Source organism: Pteropus vampyrus, unplaced genomic scaffold (assembly GCF_000151845.1).
Source record: "Pteropus vampyrus isolate Shadow unplaced genomic scaffold, Pvam_2.0 Scaffold582, whole genome shotgun sequence".
Taxonomy (NCBI): domain Eukaryota; kingdom Metazoa; phylum Chordata; class Mammalia; order Chiroptera; family Pteropodidae; genus Pteropus; species Pteropus vampyrus.
Window position 1 is genome coordinate 746,983 of NW_011889363.1, and position 12,366 is coordinate 759,348.

The 12,366-nt window shown below is 36.3% G+C and overlaps 1 long non-coding RNA gene across 4 annotated transcripts in view; it reads right to left on the bottom strand.

The window, feature by feature from the left end:
* LOC105308481 overlaps window positions 1-12,366 on the bottom strand; it is a 40,326-nt gene extending 27,960 nt beyond the window's left edge. For 3 of the 4 annotated variants that reach the window (XR_002778033.1, XR_002778034.1, XR_002778035.1), the window contains exons 1-2: window positions 12,158-12,366; window positions 9,429-9,509 (exon numbers count right to left, since the gene is read on the bottom strand). This is a non-coding gene — a long non-coding RNA (uncharacterized LOC105308481). The remainder of the gene's footprint in view (window positions 1-9,428; window positions 9,510-12,157) is intronic. The other variant, XR_897304.2, reaches the window with a different exon arrangement.

Genomic DNA, 12,366 nt, shown 5'->3' on the forward strand with positions numbered 1-12,366 from the left:
GGCAATATCATAAGTAGTGGGCTGAGAAGTCAGGTGAAATTCTCTCTCTTTTCCAAGGTAACATTCTCAGCAAGGTTGTTACAGTCTTTAAGAAATGAGCAGCCTTATCAACTAGAAGAGAAGGAAGGCTCTATGGAGCTTCGGGTACTAAGTTACCTGAGTCCTTCATGTTTCCATTTTAATTCTTGGGATCCCACTCTCTCAATTCAAATATAAATTTTATGTAAAATATCTGGCAAATCAATGTTTTTTTTTTTTATAGAGAGCCTAAGAACAAAAATTTGAGTTTTGTTTTAGCTATCTCAGCCCAGCAGCTCCAAGTCATAAAAAGTCTTTGAATAAAATCACAGAAATTGCACAGCTTACGAGCTCTTCTTTAAACTGTCAAGTTCAGTTAGAAGCGACTAGCTTATATTGTAAATCTTGAATTCCTTAAGACCTTCATATTATTCTAGTACAACTGCCCCTACATCCCTCAGAACCTTACCCCAAACAAGCATGTTACTCCTAATAAGCACAGATAATTTAATTAGCTGTTTGACTGATGCATGTTTAATACTGACTCAATGCCAGTCAGATTTTCAGACATCAACAATTTAGAGATAATCAACCAGAGATTTAGCCCTATTTTCCTGAGGATGAATTGCCTGCAATGACTTCTGGGACCAGTCTCTTGATCAGGTTCATTATTAAGCAGAAAAGTCACTTATTAATAGTTCTATTGGTCAGAGGGCTTGAGAATTGGAATTGAGACTAAACTTTCAGGAACAGAACCCAAAACACTACCTCAAAGCAGACTTGATAAACTACTGCCACCGATCACTATAGGAAACCCTCATTGCTATCCTGATGCCAGATGTGTAGCAGGAACTCAACTTTGCTACCACCTGGAAACTGCTGTCATTGCCACCATTAGAGGCTAATGAAAGCATCACAGATTGCTTACTTCTAAACTGGCGTCTCACATGGGTGCATCTGATTGATAAGGTGTAGGTTACATCCCTGAACACTAGATGAAAATAGAGCTGTGAATTTGAGTTTTTACTCCTATGTTGAGGAAGTTGGAATCAGATAATGGGAATTTTCTTGTTCTAGTTATCTACTGGTATGTAATAAAACATCCAAAAATTTAGTAACTTAAAGCAACAACATTTATTTTGTTCACAAGTCTACAATTTGGGCAAGGTTCAGAGGTCTGTTTGACTCACTTACATGTCCAGTGATTGATAATGGCTTTCAGGCTGTGACTTTCCCTGGGGCCACCGGCTAGACACCTACATGTGTCCTCTCCATAAAGAATCAAACTGTTTACTCCTACAAAGCTTACTTTCTACATTAACTTGAATTTACTATTCTACTATATATATATATATATATATATATTTTTTTTTTTTGCATAACTTTACTATTCCAGTGGACTGTTGCCCAGGAAGGTAAAAGTTGTAAATTGTTTTTATATAAACTTCCTGAAAGATCACTCTTCAATAGAAGAGTTTACATACCAATATTTGAGCCTCTAGCCTCAAAATTTTCACCTTGTGGCCACTAATCCTAAGATCCTTACTCAAACTTAATCAAGACCCAATATCGAAAGACCCACTTTAAATTCACCTCCCAACTCTCAATATATCAGCAGATATATCATCCTCTCTCTTTAAGACTCTCTCAAACTCCATGACGTAGTGCTTTAAGCAATATACTTGGCTTTGTCTTATCAATATGTCGGGAAGCCAGCATTTGATATTATGGGGGCATGGACGACTTTATAAAATGAAGGTTAAATTTCAAGGGTGAACATCCCCAAAGACAGAGCTATGTAGAAGTGGTATAGCCTTTTGTAACTTCAGGTCAGAAGTCACACAGCATCATTTCTGCCACATTCTAGTCACTGAGGTAACCACAAATGCTCACCAAGTACAAGACTTTACCTTTTGATGGGAGGAATCAAGAATTTCCAGACAGGTTTTAAAACCATCACACCAACTATAAAAAGACTATCCAAAAGCTAATGGTCAACCATGTATATGAATAATATGATGGGTACCCTCTACAAAAGGCATACACCAAAATATTGAGAGTAGTTAGTTTATGGAGAAGAATTATAGGATTTTTCTTGTATATATTTCCTGAACTTTCTTCAATAAGCAGATATTCCTTAATTAAAAAAAAAAGATATGCAAACATATCCTCAGTTCTAAGTGTGATAATTATGACAAAAATTTAGGATAAAATGCCAAAAAAAATGCCTATAACTTAATTTATAGGACACTTAAGTATACAATTAAGTACTTTTTAGTAATTTATAGTTTGTAACCATCACGAAAATCCAATTTTAGGACATTTCTACCATCCCAATAAGATCCTTCCTATCCACTTTTTTTCCTATTATTAAAAATTATTGGGGAAATCTAACTATGGGTGGTGAACACACAATGCAATATATATACCACCTACCCACTTCTAGTCACTCTACATTCTTACTCCCAGCCCTAAGCAACCACTAATTTCTTTACAGATTTGCCAATTCTTGTATAACATGTAGTCATCTGTCTGGCTTCTTTCCCTTAGCAAAGTGTTTTCGAGGTTCATCCATGTTGCGACATATATTGGGCCTTTGTTCCTTTTTATTGCTGAATAAAATTCCATGGTATTGACATGCCATAATTTATTTATTCTCCAGTTGATGGCCATTTTGATTACTTACAGTTTTTGACTATTATAAATAATGCTGTTATGAACAGTCACATATAAATCTTTGTGTACAAGTTGTTTTCATTTTTCTTGGGTAGATACCCAGAAAAATTGCTGGGTCATAAGGTAGATGCATGTTTACCTTTTAAAGATGCTGTTAAACCTTTTCCAAAGTTGCTGTACCATTTTACATATCCACCACATGAATTAGGTTCCCATTTCTCCATATCTTCCATAATACTTTCTAATGTCTGTCTTTCTGATTGCGGCCATTCTTGTGGATGTAAGGTGGTATCTCATTCTGGTTTTGTATTTCCCTAGTGACTAATGATATTGAGTATCTTTTCACTTATTAGTCAGTTGTATGTCTTCTTTGGTGAAATATCTATTTACATCTTTTCCTCATTTTAAATTATTTGTCTTCTTATTGAGTTGTAACAGTTCTTTATATATTCTGGGTATACGACTTTTATCGGACACATAGGTAGCAAATATTTTCTTCTAGTCTATAAGCTTTCTCTCATTATAGAGTCTAGATTTTATGCTTTTAATAGTATAATCATCACCATTTATTTTTGTTCATGGAATGCACCAAATTTGAAGCAAACTGAATAAGAAGGGGTGATTTGGCCGAACTGTTTCGAAGGTTTGAAATTGAGAAGGCAGTTGTAGTTGTCCAATAGCTGAAAATTGTTTAGTTATTTCAGAAAGCTTATAAAATTATATCTTGACCATCAATTTGTAGCAGGAGAAAAAAATAAAGAAACGACATACAAGATGACTATATCCTGAAAAAACAAATCAATACACTGTACAGTTTCTACCACTGGTTTAATGTCCAGTAGTGTTGAAAATTGTTTAGCCTTGATTATCTAGGGATTGGAAATCAAAACATAAGGGCATATTTTCCAGAATGATAAATTAAGGGGTTTTGTTTGTTTGTTTGTTTGTTTTTTTGAGATAAGCATTTCTCATTTCAAAAGGAAGGTAGTGGTTCTAGGTTTTAATTTCACAACTGAAATGTAAATCATTTAAACATTTTATCTGCATCTGGCTGAGTTTTATTAATGTAAAATAAAGGAGGTGGTTCAATTCAGCAAATATTTATTGAGCATGTGTTAAATGAGGCCCTGTGCTAGGTATGGCAGGCAAGATAGGGATGAGAATAATTGCTCAATTGGAATAATTGCTCAATTGTGGTTTACTAAACAAGGTAACCAATAACCTAAGTGGTAAGCTGTGCAAGACAATTTTGACTTGATTCTGATAAGCTCAATTCTGTATTCTGCTAGTGAAGAGTAAAACTGTATAAGAGGCTACAAGAATGAAACCCTTTTTGCCTGTTTTGGCTGAGTCCCCAAAGGAAGAGAAAATCCAGCAAATTCCAAATACAACCATCTACCTGAAGACTTGAAGAGAAAATGGAGTAAAAGTAATGTTTTTCGATCCTTAGCACATCATCTATCCTGAAGACACATAATTGACTTCACACGTGCCTCTGGGCTTAAGAAACTGATGTCTGACACTCTCAGGAACAAGTCTAAACGTTGGGAAACTTTTCTTTCAGTTATTGGTATATTTCCTTATACAAAGTAGAGGATTGAACATGCACATTTTATTATTTTTACCTCCAGTTTTGAGAAAGTGGGTATTTTGTTTATCCTACCAGTGTTTGAACACAAAAATTCATATTTCCTTTTTTACACAAAAGTCAGCATATACATTGCACTGCATCTTGCCATTTTTACTTAATATATTTTAGAATTTGTAGCTTATCAGCACATAAAAAGCATCCTCCATCTTTTCACATTTGCATAGCATTTTATTGTGTGGATGGATTATAATTTCTTAAACCAGACAAACTGATAGATATTGGGTGATTTCCAAACTTTTAACTATTACCAAAATAAAAAAGCTAACATGAGCAACCTTGCATATACATTTTCTTGTGTGTGTGTGTGTACGTGTGTGGTAGATAAATGTCCATTTTGATGCCTGCAGGTTTCCAAGTCTCCTCAACTGCTTAGAGACATTATATTATCTATATAATCTATTCAGCTATGAAAGAGATGACAGAATAAGTGACCTGTATGTGCACACATGTATGTATCCAGAAGTAGAATTCCTGGGTCCAAACTGCATGTGTAATTTTGATGAATATTGCCAAATTGCCTTTTATAAGAGATACTATTTTCCACCAGAAATGTATATGGATGTTTGTTTCTCCACCTAGTGGACCACGGTTTTCAATAAACTCAGTTGTTTTTTAACAACAACAACAACAACTAGTTTTAGAGTCCCTCAGCCAAAATCAGGCTTTATTTTTTCCCTGAGTAGGCGACTTCATTCTAATTTGCAGACAGGCTAACCCAAGTGCAAACAGGTTCTTTTCTACACATGGGCCTCAAGTTACTACATTTCTAAACATATTTTCTGGTTTCTGCTAAAATTTGTTTACATGATACATTTCAACTATTTCTTCTTAAAATTTTGAAATATTTGATCAGGACAGAGTGGTAGAAGCTCCAAATGGAGAGATAGGCTTATGTTAATACATACCATAAAATCATCCTACTTCTTTACTCAAAGAAGGATCCCTTGAGGCTAAACATTATCAAATTTTACCTTACTGTCATAAATATTACCAGTTCATGAGATACAGAGAAGTAAAAACCTTCTAAACATTTATAATTTGTCTTCTTATGCTTTTTCACATAACTAAAAATTATTGAAAATATAAAATTACTCATTCAGAAAATTATTTTTCAGATAATTTGCCCATAAGGAAAAATAGAGAAATAAGCTTAATGTTACTATTAATGTAGTTTGCTTTGAAATGATGAGTTTGACAAAAAACTTATAATGCTTTGAGAGAGAGAGATATATATATATACACATATATACATATATGTGTGTGTGTGTGTGTGTGTGTGTGTATGCTTTTATATATCAAATGAATAAGCAGGATTTGGGGTACTGTTTAGGTATAGTGTTATGATAACTATAGCAGTTCACATTTTTATGGTACTTTATAGTTTACAGAGCACTTCCAAATAAATGATTGTAGTTTCAGCTGCCATTGGTTATATATACACTAGTATTAGCCTCTTCCTTCCCAAGAGAAGAATGAAAGTGCATCATTTGCTTAACGTCAACAAGCCAATGAATGGGAAGTCAGAGACAGGAAGTAGGGGAAGAGGGGAATAGGGTGTTCTTGTTTAGTGGGTGGAGTTTTAGTTTTACAAGATGAAAAGAGTTCTGAAGATGGATGGTAGTGATAGCTGTGCAGCAATATGAATGTACCTAAAACCACTGAATGGTATGTTTAAAAATGGTTACAGTAGTAAATTTTATGGTATGTGTATTTTATTACAATAAAATAACTGAAGGGCAAAAAGCCAGGGAATAGTGAATCGGCTTGAATTTTACTTCATTTCTATCCAACCATGTCTATATACTGAGCAGTTATTATCCCTAGGTTACAGATCAGGGGACTAAGACCCAGAAGGACTAAATTAAGTTACACAACTATCAAGTGACAGAGGTGGAATTCAATCCAATAAAAGTGATTTTACAACCAGAAGCTAAGTATAGGAAGTCAAAATAAAACCAGGGGCTCATCTAACCACTAAGGGTTGGGTAATTACTTTACTTGCTTGGGCCTCAGTTTACTCGGTTGTAAAATAAAGAAACTAGATATAGATCAGAGTTGGGTTATTTTAATTTAACGTTTTATACCATGACTCACAGTAATAAATGTTTTATATAGAACACACACACACATACCCACCCCCTACCTGTTCTAAGCTGGGTTTCCCAGAAGCAGACCTTGAGATAAGGATTTGAGTGCAAGTGATTTATCAAGGATGTGTTCCCAGAAGAAACTAGTATGGGAATAGGGGAGGTAGAGTAGGAAGGTGGTTGAAATCAACCAAAGGTAAGATTTCAGGTGAAGTCAGCCTCAGCCTGATTTGATGGGAAACTCTGGAACATAAAATACACCACAGAGTTTGACTCACCTTGAGGCAAGAGAGCTGGGCTTTCACATGTCATCCCTAGTCAATTGCTGGTTACAGGCCACCCCAGCAGGATGTACCCCCCAGGTGTTTAAGCTCATGGTACCTGTGGTAGCCAGTACCCAAAGGAGGTCTCCAGTGATCCCTGACTTGTGGTGTTCACACCTTTGTGTATTTCTCTCCTACACTGTTCCATGGCTGATCCATGGAACTGATGAAATACAGCAGAGATGATGGTATATCACTTCTGAGATTAAGATATAAATGACAGTGGCTTTCATCTTGGATTCTTCCTTTCTTAGATCACTGCCTCTGGAGGAAGCAAGGTCTTATTTTATGAGCAGTCTGATGAAGAGGTCCATGACATGAACTCTCATAACAAGGAACTGAGGCCTGCCAAAAACCACATGAGTGAGTTTCACAGCAGTTCCTCCAGCCCCAGCCGAGCCTAGAGGTGACTGCAGCCCCAGTTAACAGCTTTAATGAAATCTCATGAGACATCCTGAGCCAGAATTACCCAAGTTGCTCTTAGATTCTTGACTCTTAGAAACCGTAAGAAAATAAATTTTTGTCATTTTAAAATCACTAGATTTTTGAAATTTTTTGTTATGTGGTAACAGGTAAATAATACAAATATGTTAAGCTAATGTGTCTCCAGCAGCTGAAGGGTAGTTTTCTGAAGAACTACAGGTAAGATTCCTTTGGAGAGAAGCACAAAGATGGTGGGAAATGGGCAGAACCAGCAAGAGAGACCTGAAGTTATATGGGCAGAGCGCCAATCATGTCTGCTATCTCTCTAAAACAAATATTTCATGAAACAACACTTATCCTTATTACATGCAATGCACTTTGATAACTGCTCTATGATTATATTCTTTCTTGCATTACTAAATGCTGGAAGTGAGCCCTTAAATTGATTTGACAATCCACTAACAGGCTGTGACCTGCAGTTGAAAAACTGTGAACTTATTCATCTTTGATGTCCCTTTTAGAGCTAAACTTTTATAATCGGGAGGTGGTATAGTGTTATTAGAATGACAATTAACATTTATCGAGCACCCACTATGCCAGAACAGTTTCAGACACTTCACATATATTGTCTAATGTGAAGACAATAAGGTAACTACTTTATTAATGTCCCCATTTTACATATGTGAAGACTGGTAAGTGGTAGAGGCCAGGAGGGAACCCAGGCAGTCTGACTCCAAAACCTGTCAAGAGTGCAGGCTCCTATATCAGACTGTTTGGGTTCAAATTCTGATGCCAGCAGTCAACCATTAAGTGTTCCTAATTGTGATCATGATATAATTCAATTATTGGAAGCCATCAGATCACTGATGGGGATAATTCTAACATAAGGAAGTTTATGGCCAGGGTTATGTACGTTGACTGAATTCAGTGGTTTACTCATTAATAATCAGCTCAATGTTCTGCTCTGCTTTAGCTATGCTGGCCCAGTCTTCACCTTAAATTTACCCACTAATGCATTTAAATAAATGGGATTCTGTTATATAATATCCCCATGCTTGAATGTCTAAAGTACATTTCACTGTTAACTAGATAGAATTTCAACATACTAATTTTTATATATTGGTTTCTTAAAGTATGAAGATAATTGTCTAATAAATGAATCTAACTAAAATAGATTAGCACCATCATGTAGAGGATATTCCTACTGAAGTCAATGAATACTATCTTTGGATTTCAAAAATAGAGTCAATAAAAATTATGATATAAATGACTAAAATGATAAAAAAAACTGCACGGGACCTGGGTACTTGGAACTATCATCTTTTTGGCTGAATTCTTCTGAGCCAAATCTCCATCAATTATATCTTCCATGTCACAGGAATACAGTATTCATCACAGGTACTGAAGTCAGTATAAAAGCATAACATCCTTTTAATAAGATTATTCATAATCAAAGATTCATATAGCTGCTGAATGTATTATCTGGAGCGGAACATATATTGGGGATACATGTCAGGAGGATACTTCAGCAGCTATTATGTGGTAAGGTGACTTGAATTATTTAGAAAGAGAACAGAAAGAAAAAATGGCTCATGTCTCACTTCAGATGCTACTGGGTGATTATAGATTACAGGGCAACAAGAATGACTGCAATCTCACCTGGAATACTGTTAGCAGAGGTAAGACAATATTCTCTTGTCACCTATTTTTTTAAAATAAATGTCATTTTGAATATATTGCTAAAGAGGGCAGTTACACAAGGTATCATGGCACTTGAAACCAAATATTAATTTAGATATCCTAAAAAATTAACAATTTAAAATAAAATATTTTCTAATTATAAAAGAAACATGTTTTTACAGAACATTTAAATGCATAAAATGTAAAGCATAAAAGAAAACAATCACAAAATGATATCATATCATGAGGTAATACTTATCAGTATCTTTGTGTGTATCTCCAAATTGGCATCATACTATATTTACTTTTCACAATTTCATTTTTTTACTTAAAACATACTGTGAGAATTTCCTTGTGTCGAAGTGTTCTACTTCAACATTAATTTGATGGCTGTACAGAATTCCATTCTATGGACATAGCATTTTTAACAGTCAGTATCCTGTCAGGCAAACAGAAACCACTTTATACATTTAATGCAGAAATGGACTTAATGCTAGTAATTTTCTATGAAGTTATAAAAAGTGCTAAAAAAAAAAAAAGGTGTGTATTAGTTAGCTATTGCAAACATACCCTTAGCAGGTCTAGTCTTAGTCTTGCAAGACGTTTCTGAATCCCATGGTAAAAGTCATTTTGGGTGTTCAAGTAGGGACCCTGGAAAAACAGATATATTAATATAGAAATTTAGATGAACATATGCTTAAAGTTAATCTAAGCAGGTTCTCAAGAGTTAAAAGTTTTCCCCCTTAAGTCCTAAAACTTTAATATTTTAATATTTGAGGTGGAGGGCTTCCTTTACATCCTTTTCTATTATAAATAATATATATGATTATTTAGAAATTTGGAGAAATAGAGTAAATATAATAAAGGAAATAAAATCACCTATAACCCAGAGCTACAAGTGTGGAAATTTTATACGCACTTTCTTTCGATTTCTTTTCTGTTTTTACACAGTTGAGGTCACATTGTATATACATTTTTCTACAGTTTTGTTTTTTAATATAACAAAAACTTCCCTTTGTGACTAAAAAAGTCCCTCATATATGCACTTTCTAATAAATGTAAACTAGTCCCTTGTTTAGATGTACTATAGATTAGGATTACACATTTTAAAAGCTGTCCTCCAAATTTACTCAGACTAGAAGTAATATTCAATTCCTCCTTTTCCTTCATTACCCAAATCCACTCAGTCCTGAGGGCTGTCTATTCTATTTCTGAAGAGTTTCTTTTATCTGTCCCAGATAATTCAATTCCAGCTTGAGCATCTGGGGAGTTTTTAAAAAATACTTATTTCTGGGGCCCCATCACAGACCAAGTCAATCAGAAAACCTGGGGGATGGAGCCTAGGCATCATACGCCTATAAGCTCCCCAGAGGATTTCTATGCAGCCAGAGTTGAGATGCACTGCTCTGGTTCCCTCATCCAACCCCACTGCCACTCCCTGAGGGCCAGCCTCATCAGTTAGGTTACTGCGGTTACCTAATAACTCTTGAGATTTCTGACCCCTTTACAGAGTAATTATGAAAGGGCAAAACCTTTTGAAGCTAAGGCTATTCACTAGGTTTGCAGTCTTCAGTATCCTTTTTCTGCTGCCACCTAGAAACTGTAAAAGTGGAGAAAGCTCCTTCCTGAAGTTGGATTTAAGCTCACTGCAGTAGAGACAGCATCCCTCAACTTGATTCCTATTAGGATCACCTGAAGGACTTAAAAACTGCTGAGTTCACACCCCACACCAAGTGACTCAGGCTACCTAGGATTGGGCACAGGTGGTCATAAATTGTTTCAGCTCTCCAGGTGATGCAAATGAGCAATCAGAGTTGAAATTCATTGTGCAGGGTTTTCCTTTATAACAGAAACCTTAGCAATCTGTTCCTAATCTTTTTTTCACTAGTACCTATATTCTTCTCTACTCTCCTCTGTGCCCACATAACCTTTTGTTATAATTGATCATTTCCTTAAGCAGGTTCTCCTCTTCCTCATATTTGTCCTGTTTATACAATGACCCCACTGACCTGGGACCATGTACAACTCATTGGAGGTAATAATTACTCCAGCAACCACTGACCTTGACAAGCTTTCCTCAAGCCTTAATGACTGTTTTTTTACTTTCACAAGAGGTATCCTTCACATCATCCATGATTGAGTTAGCCTGTGATAGTGTTGCTGTTTTCATGGCAGAGTCTCAGGAATTAAGCTAAATTTCCCAGAGCATCTGTACTGTGTGTTCCTCTACAAACCAGCCATGGGAAATCTGGGTGGAGCATATGTATATTTTTAATTGGGATATAATTCACATGCCATAAAAGTCACCCTTTAAAAGTGTACAATTCAGTGGTTTTTAGTATATTCACACAATTGGGCAACCATCATCACTAATTCCAGAAAATTTTTGTCCCTCCAAATAGAAACCCCCTACTCATTAACAATCATTTCTATTCATGCTGCATTCCTGCAATTACTAATGTGTTTGTCCCTGCGGATCTGTCTATTCTGGAGGTTAACTATAAATGGATCATTCAGTACGTGGTCGTTTGTGTCTAGCTACTTTCACTTAGCATATTTTCAAGGTTCACAAATGTTGAATCAGTACTTCATTCCTTTTTGCGGCCCAATAATTTTCCATTGTATGGATGTACTACATTGTGTTTAGCCACCCATAATTGATGGACACTGCTTTTTTGGCTATAACTGGTGCTATGAATATTCATGTATAAGCTTTTGTGTGAAGATGTTTTCATTTCTCTTGGGTATATATCTGGGAGAATTGCTGGATCACATGGTAACTCTGTAGTTAGCTTTTTGCAGAACTACCAAATTGTTTTTGAACATTACTTTTTGACCTTGAAACTGCTCTCTTATCTGAGCGTGAGGTGGTCTGTACTTGTTAGGGTGAGGAAAATGATTCTCAGGTACCTTTAAACATTTTTTTTTTCTATTATCTGTTAAACATTTCATGTGTGGGGAGAATGGTCTCTTTATACAGAAATTGCTTGTCATTCAGTTTCACCATTTCAAAATGTGAGGAAATCTAAAAAATGGAGTGCCGGTGGTGGCTAGGATTTGGGCTCCTGATCATCCCACCAGCTGTATCTCTAGCCACCTAACATAATCTGTTCCTGGCACAGACAAGGCCTCCTAGTTCCAAGGACATGACTACTGGGCCACTCCACCTGAGAAGGCCTGGTGGGGCGTCCAAATGCAGAAACAAGATTGCTTTTCGGGAATACCAATAAGCCTCATGTAGTCAGGTGATGAGAGCCTTGTAAATGTAACGTCCTACTATATACAAAGCAGAAACTTACATGCCACGGCGGCCTGGAAGACGTCGCCCTGACCTCCGACCGAGCCTCCAGGCTCTCCCATCCTTCCCCGCCGCCAGGGACCACTCCTCCGTTGGGGGTCTGAGCCTACATCGGCTTTCCAGCGCGGGCAGCGTTCACAGCATGCGCAGTCGCTGCCGGGCCCAGCTCCCTCGGTGGAAGGCCTGCGGGGTGCGCGCTCACGTACGCGC